Source organism: Natator depressus, chromosome 1 (assembly GCF_965152275.1).
Source record: "Natator depressus isolate rNatDep1 chromosome 1, rNatDep2.hap1, whole genome shotgun sequence".
Classification (NCBI taxonomy): domain Eukaryota; kingdom Metazoa; phylum Chordata; order Testudines; family Cheloniidae; genus Natator; species Natator depressus.
The window spans coordinates 56,794,810-56,807,316 of NC_134234.1; the positions used below are offsets into that span (position 1 = coordinate 56,794,810).

Sequence of the window (12,507 nt, forward strand, 5' to 3'; positions counted from 1 at the left end):
CTGGAGTCTGGATCTTGATTATACCTTGACCAAAAAATTTGGACCTTGACAAAAAATATTTGATTACCTCTGCTCTAAGGAAAAGACAATGCAGCATAGGGTTATAAATCTTATCTGGAAATTCTCCAGTTGGCAAGGTACGTCATCCCCTGTCCTCAGCTTGCCTTTTTCTTCTACCTTCTTAGTGTACCCCAAATGGTAGAGAATCTCATATGGGGCCCAGATGAAGGAAGAGGGGAATGATGCAGTGAACACAGCTGTGTCTCCCCTTCTGCACAGAAGGGAAGAGAACTATATGCAGATGGTCTCCTCCATGCACTGATCTGGTGGGGTGGGTGGTGATTTAATCTGAGCCACGCTATTTGTCTGTAGGGTCCTAAATATAAAAGTAAATCCCTAACAGATGCAGTGCTGATGGCACCACAGTAGCACCAAGATTACAAGACAACCATGTTTAGAAAAAAGATTCACGATGAATAACTCAATCTATCCGTAACACCATACACATGTACAAACCTTACATACATACATATCTTGTATTTGAAAATGGACTTTTTTTAGGCACATCTGAACTTTGTTAGTACCCCCAAAACAGCTGATTTATGGGAGAGGAAGAGTAAAGAAAGCAATTTCTCACAATCATTTGATGAAAGCTACTTTTAACATGCATTGTGGGAATACTAGCAATTAAAGATGGAAACATTAATCATCAGTGATTCAAGTGAGTGGCCTACTCTCAGGCATCCCTGTATGGCCTCAGGGGATCCCTGTAAGTAGCCCTTCACCTCAATTTCCCCTTTCAAGGGGCTTCTTAAATAAACTCCACACAAGCTTTCATGAGTCTAATGACAACAGCCCTCCTCATGGTCTGATTTTATTGATATGTTCACAAATAAACACAAAAGTCTTTCACCCCAGTCTTAAACAGGGAGCAACCCCTCCTCCCCAACAGCCAGCTAGCTTGCTCACTCTCTGCCCATCGCCCAGCAGCTTTCTGCTGTTCTTTGTTTTAAGAGGAGAATCAGGTCATCCCTGCTCAGGTGTGCCTCTTGAGTAACTGGGGTAGGTTTGCCCCAGACTTCTAACCCTTAAGGGGCAAACCACCCTGTTAAAGTGACGAACTGCAGTTTTCCAGGTCACGAATTCTGAGAATGAAACAACATCTGCTAGGCATCTGTGTCGTATTTTAGTAGTGGTATGATCTGTAGTTACATACTGTTGCCCCTTGGCTCAAGCAGTTAGCCCAGTACCTGGGGCCTTGACAGGTTGTTTCCATTAGGAGGAGAAACTGATAATATGATTTACAATAATATATATTTCTTTATATACAAACAGGATTGCACCAAGGAGCATATACCAAGTCCGGTGTCCCTGAACACAGTATGAACAGATAACAGCGGACACTTTTCTTGTTCAGAAATCCAAGTCTGCCTTTCTAGCAAGTACTGTTCTCAAAAGAAGCTCGGTCTCTTAGGGCTTATCTACACTGGCAATTTACAATGCTGCAACTTTCTCGCTCAGGGGTGTGAAAAACACCCCCTGAGCACAGCAAGTTTCAGCGCTGTAAAGTGCCAGTGTATACAGTGCACCAGCGCTGGGAGCTATGCCCCTTGTGGGGGTGGGTTTTTTTAGAGCGCTGGGAGAGCTCTCTCCCAGCACTGTGCTGCGACCATAGAAGGCATGTTAAAGCGCTGCCAGTGTAGACTAGCCCTTAGCTTCCATCCCAGGCCATCCTCACTCCTGCTTCCCCTGCTACTGTCTGCTATGGCTTTCTGGTTCTTTTCTGTTTCTGACACCCACACAAACATAGCTACAACCAATCAATGTCACAGCCCCTGCCTTTGCAATCAGTTCCCAGAGAAGGCACTTCTCCCTGAGTTATTCTTGCTCAGGCCTTCCCATGTGGCCCAGTGCCTAAGCGGTGACTTCTATTGTTTCAGCTACCTTACTCCATAAAAGAGTTTAATTGCTTCTTCCATTTAACCTGAATAAAAGGTGATTAGAATGCCCACCAGCTTTAATGAGGTCTGTGATTGCCTAGAGATCAAATACAAGCTTGTTGGCAGACATTAACATTTTTCAGCATAACAGTATCTATGGGTCTGATTGTGCTCCCACTGACTTCAACTGGGGCAGGATTGGACCCACTCAATAGATAGCGGAAATTTAGCTCTGCCAGACATTTTATAACAGCTATGGGCCTGTCACTTGTAGGCAAAAGTTTGGCCCTAATTGGTTTTCCCTACATCAAGCCAGCCACAAGTGACTTCTACACTAAACACCACAACCAGGAACAAAATTAATTTTCATATTCAATTTCACAAATGTCAAATTATCAATATAAAATACAAGACAGATTATAGAAAGCTAATTCTCACAAGAGCACAGTAAAATTCAGATTGCTAAAATAACTCAGCCCCAACTTCCATCGGAGACCCTGCCTATACTTTCATGATGCAACCTGGCTTTCATCAGTGGAAGACTTTCAGTTCTGCACATATGCCCTGATTTTTCCACTGTCTTGTACCTTGTGTAGTCATTTACATCTGTGCAAAGCGGTTGTAAAAATGTTACTAAATTAAATGAACAGCACTTTATAGCCACCTTTCACTGACTATGCACAGCTGTAAATGTCGACACAAGGCTCAAGGCAGGGGTGAATTGGGCACACACACAGTTGTTGCTAGCAGGGTTCTAGCACAGTCTAAAAGAGCAGTGTAAGCAGGAATTATTTTTCCTTATAACTGAATTATTAGTCATGCTATGCGACAGACTTTCTCCCCACCAAGTGATATATGGTTCCATCTATACTATGAATTCAGCAATATCAGGGGACCTCATTAAAACACATCAGTCCCCTCCAGGGTTCCATTATGCAATGTTGATGAGACCCAGCTGTGTTTTACGAATTAAGCTCTTTCCCACAGAATGGAACAAGTCAGTGGACAACTATCTTTTAAGTGGGACCCCCCAACATTGCTATATTTGGAGCACTGTTTTATCCTATAGTTCCAACATGGTTCTCAGATAAAACATCCCTGTTGACACTACTCAGGAAAATAATGTTAAATCCCTGTTAGCAAAAAACATGTTTAAACATGAGCATAGTTCTGCTCTCAGTGCAGGCACAGCCTAAATACTTGGCCTCCCCCCGGAAGAGAAATGCACACTCCTGACCTGCACGAGGAGAAACAACTGAATTAACCCTTCCATTGTCAACCACCTACAATTAAACCAGTACATTTAGGGCAGCAGAAGTTTATTTCCTAAGTGTGGTTTGTGACCTTGTGCAACCTCAGTGCCTGACTGTCAACTGTATACAAACTAAACATATGGTGATATTGGCAATTACATTTACAAATATGTTACTCAGTTGTTGGGATTTCTTCACTTGCCCCTCAAGAGAAGCACATAAATAAACTGTTTTTCCTTACTGGCTTTTGCTTCCACTTGACCAGCATTTTATTTTGTTGTTTCTCAGGTACTGGAGTCTGAAGGACTTAGACACATGGTTGGATGTTTACCTGAGCATTTCCATTGTGACATCAAGATTTTGGCAGGATGTCACTATGCTCATAGGTCAACACTGCTGTTTCCCCAAAGGGCTCTGTGGTGCCTTAATTTGCAAGACACAATGTGTGGGTGAGAGAGACACGGGGGGAGGTGTGCACATGGGTTTTACACTAATCTAGCTCCAGTCTCCAGGGGCATTCTGTCTGGGGGCATAGACAATGGAATGAGTGTGCTGGAAAGCAGTGCGGGCCATTTTTTCAAACTGGAGCATGTGCTTCACCGCACAGCTGCTGCAGTCTGCTAACCTGTGCAGAAGAGGAGTAAAGCCAGGGCACTCAAACTAACAGCCCTGTATTTTAAACAGCAGGACACTGGCCGCAAGGCATTCTCCGTAAGGGGTCTATGAATTATAACTTATTTCCTTTTTTAGTCCACTGGATTTGGTGGCCCTCTTGGTATGCAGCAAGATTCGTCTATTCCCCCCCAAAATGTTGGAGATGGGAAGGCGGTTTGGGGGATAGAGGGATGTTCATGCCTAGATTAGCCAATCCGCACTCAATTTACTTGCACAAGACTCCTGATCTCAAAGAGGCCCTAACCAGCTTTGGGCCTAGGGTTGCCACCTGGTCTGTTTTTAAAGGGTCCGGACAGTTTTTCTCCTTCATTGCTGGTTGCAATGTTCCTTTTTTCCCTGCTTGTAATTTACAAGTTATTTGTAAGTTATAAGTCAGTAACATCTCCCTCCCCATTGAAACCAGCAACAGCTGCTGCGCACATGAGGTGGGGGGGCGCACCAGCAGCTGCTTTCACTATGGCATGCAGGTCACATAACTGCTGGGAGCACTCCTAGAGTGGCACCTGCATTCCGCTCCATATGCCAGGCCCTCAACCTGCTGGCACGGCCGCTGAGGCTTCTGCTCCTCTCCTTGCCGGAAAGCAGGACACACCCTGTAATGGCATGCTAAATTGTATTTTTCTGTTCAGCCACATGTAATATACCTTAACAAGCTCGCAACAGCTGAGCCATTCTTGGCAGTACATTAAAGGGTCTTATCATGAACAGAACTTAGAGGGAATCTCTGTGACCAGTCCATATCTGGTACAGAAAGCTAACCTGTTAGTAGCAGCCCTGCAACCTACTGTTTATACGGTGTACATGACATGGAGTCAGAAGCAAACTAGTGCCACAGTGAACAGAAACAGAAGGATCAAAGCAATAAAGGTTGCAAACAGAAGGAGGGGAAAAAGCAACAAATTTTGCAAGATTTCATTAACATCCCACTGTTCAATGCTCCAGAGAACTTCAGCTGTGATAAACCTTCCCAATGGAGAGACTGCAAACAGTATTTTGCAAGATTTCATATTACAACCAAACTCCAAAAGGAAACTGGAGATATTCAGGTATGCTCTTTAATTTATGCTATGGGGAAGCAAGCAGAGCATATCTTTAAATCTTTTATCTTTGCTGAAGATAGTCACAAAGATGACTATGAAAGGATTATGGCTATGTTTGTTGCATGTTTTATATCTCAGATAAATGTGGTTTATGAAAGAGCATGTTTTCACCAGAGAATTCAAGAATCAGGAGAAAATGTTGAATCTTTCATAAGCACTCCTGATTCATTGGTTAGAAATTGTGATTTCGGGACAGCAAAACATTAAAATATCAGAGACAGGCTGTTTATTGGGTTAACAGATGCAAATCTTTCACAGCAGCTACAATTGAAGAGCGACTTTACCCTATACACAGATATTCAAATAGCAAGGCAGTCTGAGCTAGGCAAACAGTAAAATCTAGAGCAATTTGCCCAACTTGGAAAAGCTGAAACTAGCTTAGAAGCTGTATTCTTCAAGCTGACTGCCTCAAGTAGATTCTGGCAAATTCTTTTAGCCAAAGAGACTTCAAAACTGACTACATTTATCACCGTTTGGAGAGTTTGCTTTTGAAGACTACTTTTTGGGATTACTAGTGCACCTGAAATTTCCAAAGAGAGATGGCAGAACTGTTAGTGAAAAATGGAGTTGTAGTTTTCATGGAGAATATTTCAATATATAGGTCTTTAATGGAAGAACACAACAAACCCCTCCATGAAGTTCTAAGTCTAATATGTCAGCTAAACAAAAAAAAGTGCATTTTCCACCTTCCCCAAATTGAGTTTTTGGAACAGACAATAAACAAAGATGGAATCAGTCCTAGGCCTGAGTAAGTAAAAACAATTTGAGAATTGAGTGCACCAATGAATGTGCCAGAACTGAGATACATATTGGGGTTGGTAAATTACCATGGTTGATACCTACAAGACCATCCTACAGTGACAAAATCACTGAATGACTCTATTAAAGTCCAACAGATTGTGGTTACAGGGGCCAAATGATGAAAATGCCTTCAAAAAGATACAACTAATAATCTCAACAGCTCCAGTTCTCAAGTACTATGATGTGAACAACCCACAATGGCCAGCAAGGATGCAAGCAGCTATGACCTAGGTGGTATACTGTGTTCCCTCTGAGGTGCGTGGCTGCACAGGAGTCCATCAAAGGCCGCACATACAGGTGAGTGTGTAGGGTGGGTGGGGGCAGTGGAGTGAGGTGAGGGGCAGTGATGGGGATTTGGGGAGCATGGGCCATGCAGGGCTATGGGGGAGGGGAGAGAAGCCTTGCCCCAGGGCTGTGGCAGGGAGACAGGGCTCCCTCAGCAGCACTGTCCACAATTTATTAAGCATTGCAATTTATATTAAAATCTGATCTTGGAGCTTACATTATTTATCAGCACTGAAAACTGCTACTGCTCCCACAACCGAACAATAGAAAATGACACATTATTTTTCTTTCTCTAGTATAATTGAGTTGAAATGTAAAATAACTTTTAAAAATAGCTAACACATTTAAAGAAATACATTATTTCTTTCATTGAGAAAAATTACCTGACCTCTGTGCTCTTACCCTGTGCACTTGGGGCTCAGACTACTTTGTCATAAAGCTACTATTAGAGAAATAATAATATTAGTACAATTTCTCCATTTGTAGAAAGGAGATGATGATATTTACCTGCTTCAAAATAGTTACTGTGTGGCTAAATCAAATGTATAATCTTATCTGATGGCCTCAGAAGGAAGAGGTGCAAATTATTAGTAGTTTTATTATTACTCCTTCATTAACTGGGGGGGGGGGTTGTGTGTGGACTGGGTGGTTCAGGAAACTAATGGGATATAAAACTTTTGTTAATGAGAATCCAAAGCAATACAACAATATTAATAATAATAGCTTGATATTAATATTATTGTAATGTATTACATATTGCTTGTCTTTATACTTCCTTCTCTTTTCCTTCACTCCTTTATTCCCTTCAGTTGACTGTATATTTTGGTGTATCTTATCCTCCTTCTTTTTCTTGTTTTCCCACTCACTGCTCCCTCAAGCCTGCACACCCGCTCACACTCACTTCCCCACACACCCACATATCTGTTCACACACACTGTCCCTCAGGCCAATAAAAGGTACCTACTCACACTTTTGGGGATGTCTTTCCGATGCTGGGGGGAAGAGAGTATTTCTGTCTTTATGAGAGAAGGGGCTGCTGTAGAAAGATCCTTTTCTTTTCTCCTGGAGGAGAGAGGCATTGAGCTAGATCTTTAGGCGTAGGGCACTGTTCTGCACTCAGTTTACTGTGCTTAGTTTAGTCTTAGACCAGGCAGTGAGCTGAGTTGCAATCAGCCACACATCATGGGTTCTGCTGGAGATGGGGAGAAAAGGGAGGGAGCTGCACTTGGAAGCAGGGGAAAGGGAGGAGCAGAGTTGGTCAGTAGTTTCTCTGAGGACAGGGACAGGGAGGAGAGGGCACTAGTATCCTGGGAAGGGCAGAGGGAGGGAGCTTCAGAAAGGAAAGTAATTGTTTGTATTTGTCTCCCACCTGCCATAGGTAGCATCAGGGTCTCTCCATAGAGCATTGCTTGCTCAGGTGACTGGGTATTTTTATCCATATAAACATGTAATATTTTTATGAATGCTTATAAACTCTTGCATACAGTTATATCTATTGGCAGTGAGTTCCACAAATCAATTATTCATTATGTTAAAACATGTTTCCTTTGATCAGTTTAAGATGTGTTGCTTTTCATTTTGATTGAATGCCACCTTGTTCTTGTAATAAGAGAGGGTAAATAGGAGCTCCCAATTTACCTTCTCTATCCCATTCATTATTTTATGCAACTGTATTATATCCTTTCTTACCTATGCATTCTCTAATCTAAATAGTACTGATATTTCCTCGTATGGAAGTTTTCCCATGACTTTCTCACATAATCCGATGAAGTCACAATGGCTCCCAGATCTCAGCATTACCTCGATATTTGTGCTGCACATAACAAAATTCATTCCGCACATGGATGGAAAAAATTAGAGGAACATTGGTGGTGTATTGTTGCAACAACATTGATTTGAGTTAAAGCCAATTGTATTTTACTCTCATACACTCACAGAAGCATAAAAATAATATAGACATATTGAAAAAGGAGTGACTGGCAAGCATATGGGCACGAGAGAACTTTTTTTCATATATCAGTATGGATTAGACTCTTATACATCGATAACAGACCATATACTGCTTTAACCCTCATCCATGGAAAAATCCTGAATCAAACACGACGAAGACATCAATGTCTTTTGATAAAGTTAATGTGATTTAACCCATTTGCTAAATATGTTGCTGGGAAAAATCTGGTGGTAGCAGACACTGTCACGGAGCCCAGCATCTCATTCAACTACCTGTGAACTAGAAGATGATGTAAAGCAGACATGGATGCTATGGACACATACACACCAGGATCAGAAAAGAGACCACACCAGCTACAACAAGCAACCCTGAGACATACACACAACTTTTAAGAAATTCTAAGTTACATTAGGCTGGCCCAAGTATCTAAAGGAGACTAAGGAAGTGACAAGAGATCACTTTGTGGTACGTGGACAATTAAGTGATTCAGATGGACTCATAATTAAAGGTGACTGCATCATAATTCCAAATGAAATGAGAGGAGAAATCCTAAATCTTTATATCTTTCATGGATCAGGACTAACTAAATGGGCTAACTAGTCAGTGTGGGAGCTGGGCATCAGCAAGGACATAAAGAATGAAGTATCTGCATGTGAACATTGTTTGCATTGTGTTGGTCTGTTAGTTCTGCAATCTTTGATAACAGCACCTCTACCAGACTGACCATGGAAGACACTAGCTGCAGATGTATGCAGATTCAGAGGATATCATTACTTGGTAGTAGTGAACTTTTTTCGGGTATATAGAAATAACATACTTGAAAGACATAACATGTTGCAGTGTTATTGAGAAATTGAAGTGCACTTTTGCTCACTTCAGCATTCCAGAACAACTAATAACAAACAATGGACCACAATTCATTGCAGCAGAACTTGTCATCCCGAACAAAATATGATTTTGATCTTATTACTAGCAGCCCACATTACCCACAAGAAAATGGAAAAGCTGAGAGAGTTGTTCAGGCAAGAAACTCCTATGGCAGGAAGATCCATTTCCTTGCTCTTCAGAGCTATAAATCAATGCCAATAGTAGTTACTGGATGTAGTCCAGCACAACTCCTGGTGGGAGAACAACTCCGAACTACTGTTCCAGTTTTGGTAAAGAACCTATCTACAAAGTGGCCAGCCATGAAGAAAGCTGCCAAATTAGATTAACAGGTAAAAAGAGCTTACAAATGCTTTGGCATTAGATGTTACTCAGAGAAATGCCAGGTCTAGAACCTGGTGACCATGTTTGTGTTAAACTGGATGGAGAAAAAGGATGGAGAACTTCAGCTGATGTAAAGAAAAAGAACTGACTGCCCAGGTCATATGTGATAAAGATCACCAGTGAGGAGCTAAACAGAAATCTTTGACATCTACAGTGTGTTCCTCAGAAAGAACAATCAACCGAGAAAACTCTACAGATGGTGGATACAGAACAAGAAGAAGACTCAAAGATTCCAAACCAACCAGAAGCAGTCTTTGCAACTAATAGACAGCCAGATGACTGAGTTGTTACACATTTGGGTCATCTCATTAGAAAACCAGCATGATTCAGAGACACTTAACAGACTGATCCATATTGAACTTTAAGATAGTATGATATTGTAAATGGTAGAAATGTCATACAGTAGAACCTCAGAGTTACAAACACCTCGGGAATGGAGGTTGTCCGTAACTCTGAAATGTTCATAACTCTGAACAAAACATTATGGTTGTTCTTTCAAAGTTTACAACTGAACATTGACTTAATACAGCTTTGAAATTTTCCTATGCAAAAGAAAAATGCTGCTTTTAACCATTTTAATTTAAATGAAACAAGCACAGAAACAGTTTTCTTACCTTGTCAAATCTTTTTTTAAACTTTTTTTCATAGTTTACATTTAACACAGTACTGTAAGGTACAGTATCTGCTATATTTGTCTCTGCTGCCTGATTGTGTGCTTCCAGTTCCAAATGAGGTGTGTGGTTGACCAGTCAGGTCATAACTCTAATGCTCATAACTCTGAGGTTCTATGGTACTTAAAGGGGGAGATGTAATGGAATGCTAAATTGTACTATGCTGCTCAGAGACTAGGTGGAACCATGTTTAACAGACTTTACCATAAGCTCACAACACCCATTCCTGGCAGTGTATTAAAGGATCTTATCGTGAACACAGCTGGTGTGTCTCTCTCTGAAAAGGAAGCTCTGTGGCCAGGCCCTATCTGGTACACAAGCCTGACCCACCAGTAGCAGCCCAGCAACCTACTATATTCAAGGTGTAAATGACAGACCCAAGGCTTGCCGGCAGGGTGGAGTAAAGAGAGGGGGTCAGGGTGGGGAAGGCAGGGGCTTCTAGGAGGAGATGGGAGGGGGAGCTCCCTGGATTGAGGCTCCTGGGAGGGAGCAGGTGTAGAGACTAATGGACTGGGGGAGGGGGGGAAGGCCTAGGGGACCCCTGAGAGGGAAAGAGGAGGGTCAGGCTGGTGCGGGGGGTGGTGGGTGTTTTTTTTCACCTCTCGGAGGTGGCAACCCTATTTGAGTCTTGGCCAGGTTTGGCCCGGCTGCTACCTATCATGACATATGACTGGTTGGGCAGGCCAAACTTCAGTGAGTAGCACTGTGACCTGGTGCATGGGGCCTCAGCACACTGAGGTTTGGTGCCCTAAGCAGATGCACAGGTAGGTTTCGCACCCTAGGCAACTGAGGCTCTTCTCAGCATTCTTCCAGATGTCCATGGCAAACAGAGCCATATAAAAGTAGGGGGGCTTCAGGGAGGGATCCAGTTTTTCAGGTCTCTTTTCGGGGTTCCACTCATCTTTGATTTGTTCTGCCTCCTTGCTGGCATTGGCGTCACAAACCACCAGAGTCACGGTGTCCTCTTCAGGGTCCTGGTAGGTGGCCATCCTGGCACCCAAGTTCACCTTTCTTCCCAGGGAGAAAAGAGCCAGCTTTCCTGCTCACTCAGCTGGCTGGGATGATTTAGTTGGATTGGTCCTGCTTTGAGCAGGGGGTTGGACTAGATGACCTCCTGAGGTCCCTTCCAACCCTGATATTCTATGATTCAGCTGGTGAAGCCCAATCCCACAACCAGCTTTTCAGAGCCCGTCACTTATTTGTATTCAATCAGCTCAAACTTGTGTCCAGAGCCAGCTGAGACTCAGTGCCCCTTTCCCTGAGGAGCTGGTAAAGTTCTTCTCTGAGCCTTGCCTGCTTGTCAAAGGCCAGCAAAGTGTCTCTGGCTCAGGAGGCTCAGATATCCAATGCACTAACTTACTTGCTCTTTCCAGCCAGTTCCACTCCGAGCAGGAAGACTTTCTCCTATCGCCGTTGGGGCCAACTGTGCACCATCAAGTTCATTTCTAAGTCACATTTCATAAATACAAGTGATTAGCCTACTTAGAAAATGTTTCCCAGAACCAAAGAAGGGGTTAGATTTTTTTAAAAAAAATCAGACTGTCATTTATATTTAAACTAAATATTCATATATTTCATATTCTATTTTTTTTTTAAAAAAAGTCTTCTCTGATCTTTCCCTGCCAGTTTTGAGTAATTATCTTATTTGGATATTTTGGGAAAGATCTGGTGGGCGGATCTGATTTCTCAGTGAAAGGTGGATGCGTTATTACGCCTTATGTCCAGTTAAATGTAAAAAACAATGCTAAATCCTGTGGTGACCTGAGGTTCTGAAGGCTATCTGATTGTCTACAGTGACAGGAAGCAACCAAATCTCATTGCAAACCTACCGTGTTATTTGGGAGTGGCTGGCACCCATTCAGGTACAGGCATTCATTTTAATACTGAGCTCAAATCTCTGTGTGTGTGTTTAGTGAGCTGCAAACATTCACTTCCAATGGAACCAAAACCCTGGTCCTACACTGAAATGAAGAGGTAAAAGAGGGAAAGGATTGTCATACAGGATGCTCTCTCCCCAATTCTCCGATCTGTCTATATCTCTCTGTATAAACATATTTGCATTTATAATTGAGTGTCTTGGCAAGCTAACTGATTACATATTAGGCAGTTACACATATTAATAAATGGAGATATTCTAATATTTACAGACTGTATATTACATGCTTTGTTTAGTTTAAGGAAGGTGGGGAGGACCCCAATTTCCATAGCATGAGGGAGCACAAAATTCTTTAATCCAGCCCTGGGGATGTTCCCCTTCTCGACTCAAGTGGATAGTCTGTGTTTGAGGCTCTGTGGGTGATCCAGTTAGGAGCAGAAACTAGTGATAGTCAGGTCTTTCTTTGAAGCTGTATTGTTTATTTACAAAGAATGCACAAAGTCCTGTTTCTCTGAATGCAGAGGGAATCAAATAGCAGGAAACGGATTCTTTTGCTCACAGCAGCAAGAGCACTCTTTTCAGCCTGCACCCTGATCCCAAAACAACTCTCCCCAGCTTTCTTCCCGAGTCAGCCACCACACTGTGCTTTCAGGTGCTCCTTCAGGCTGTCTCTCTTACTCAGGGCT

The 12,507-nt window shown here is 42.5% G+C and overlaps 1 long non-coding RNA gene across 2 annotated transcripts in view; it reads left to right on the forward strand.

Annotated features, from left to right (window-relative positions):
• The window catches only part of LOC141991989 (uncharacterized), a 22,550-nt gene extending 12,363 nt beyond the window's left edge, over positions 1–10,187 (forward strand). Inside the window, exons 2-4 of one of the 2 annotated variants that reach the window (XR_012640510.1) lie at positions 3,482–4,914; positions 5,405–6,066; positions 7,768–10,187. This is a non-coding gene — a long non-coding RNA (uncharacterized LOC141991989). Of the gene's footprint in view, positions 1–3,481; positions 6,067–7,767 lie in introns of both variants that reach the window. The other variant, XR_012640509.1, reaches the window with a different exon arrangement.
• The last annotated feature ends 2,320 nt before the right edge of the window (positions 10,188–12,507 follow it).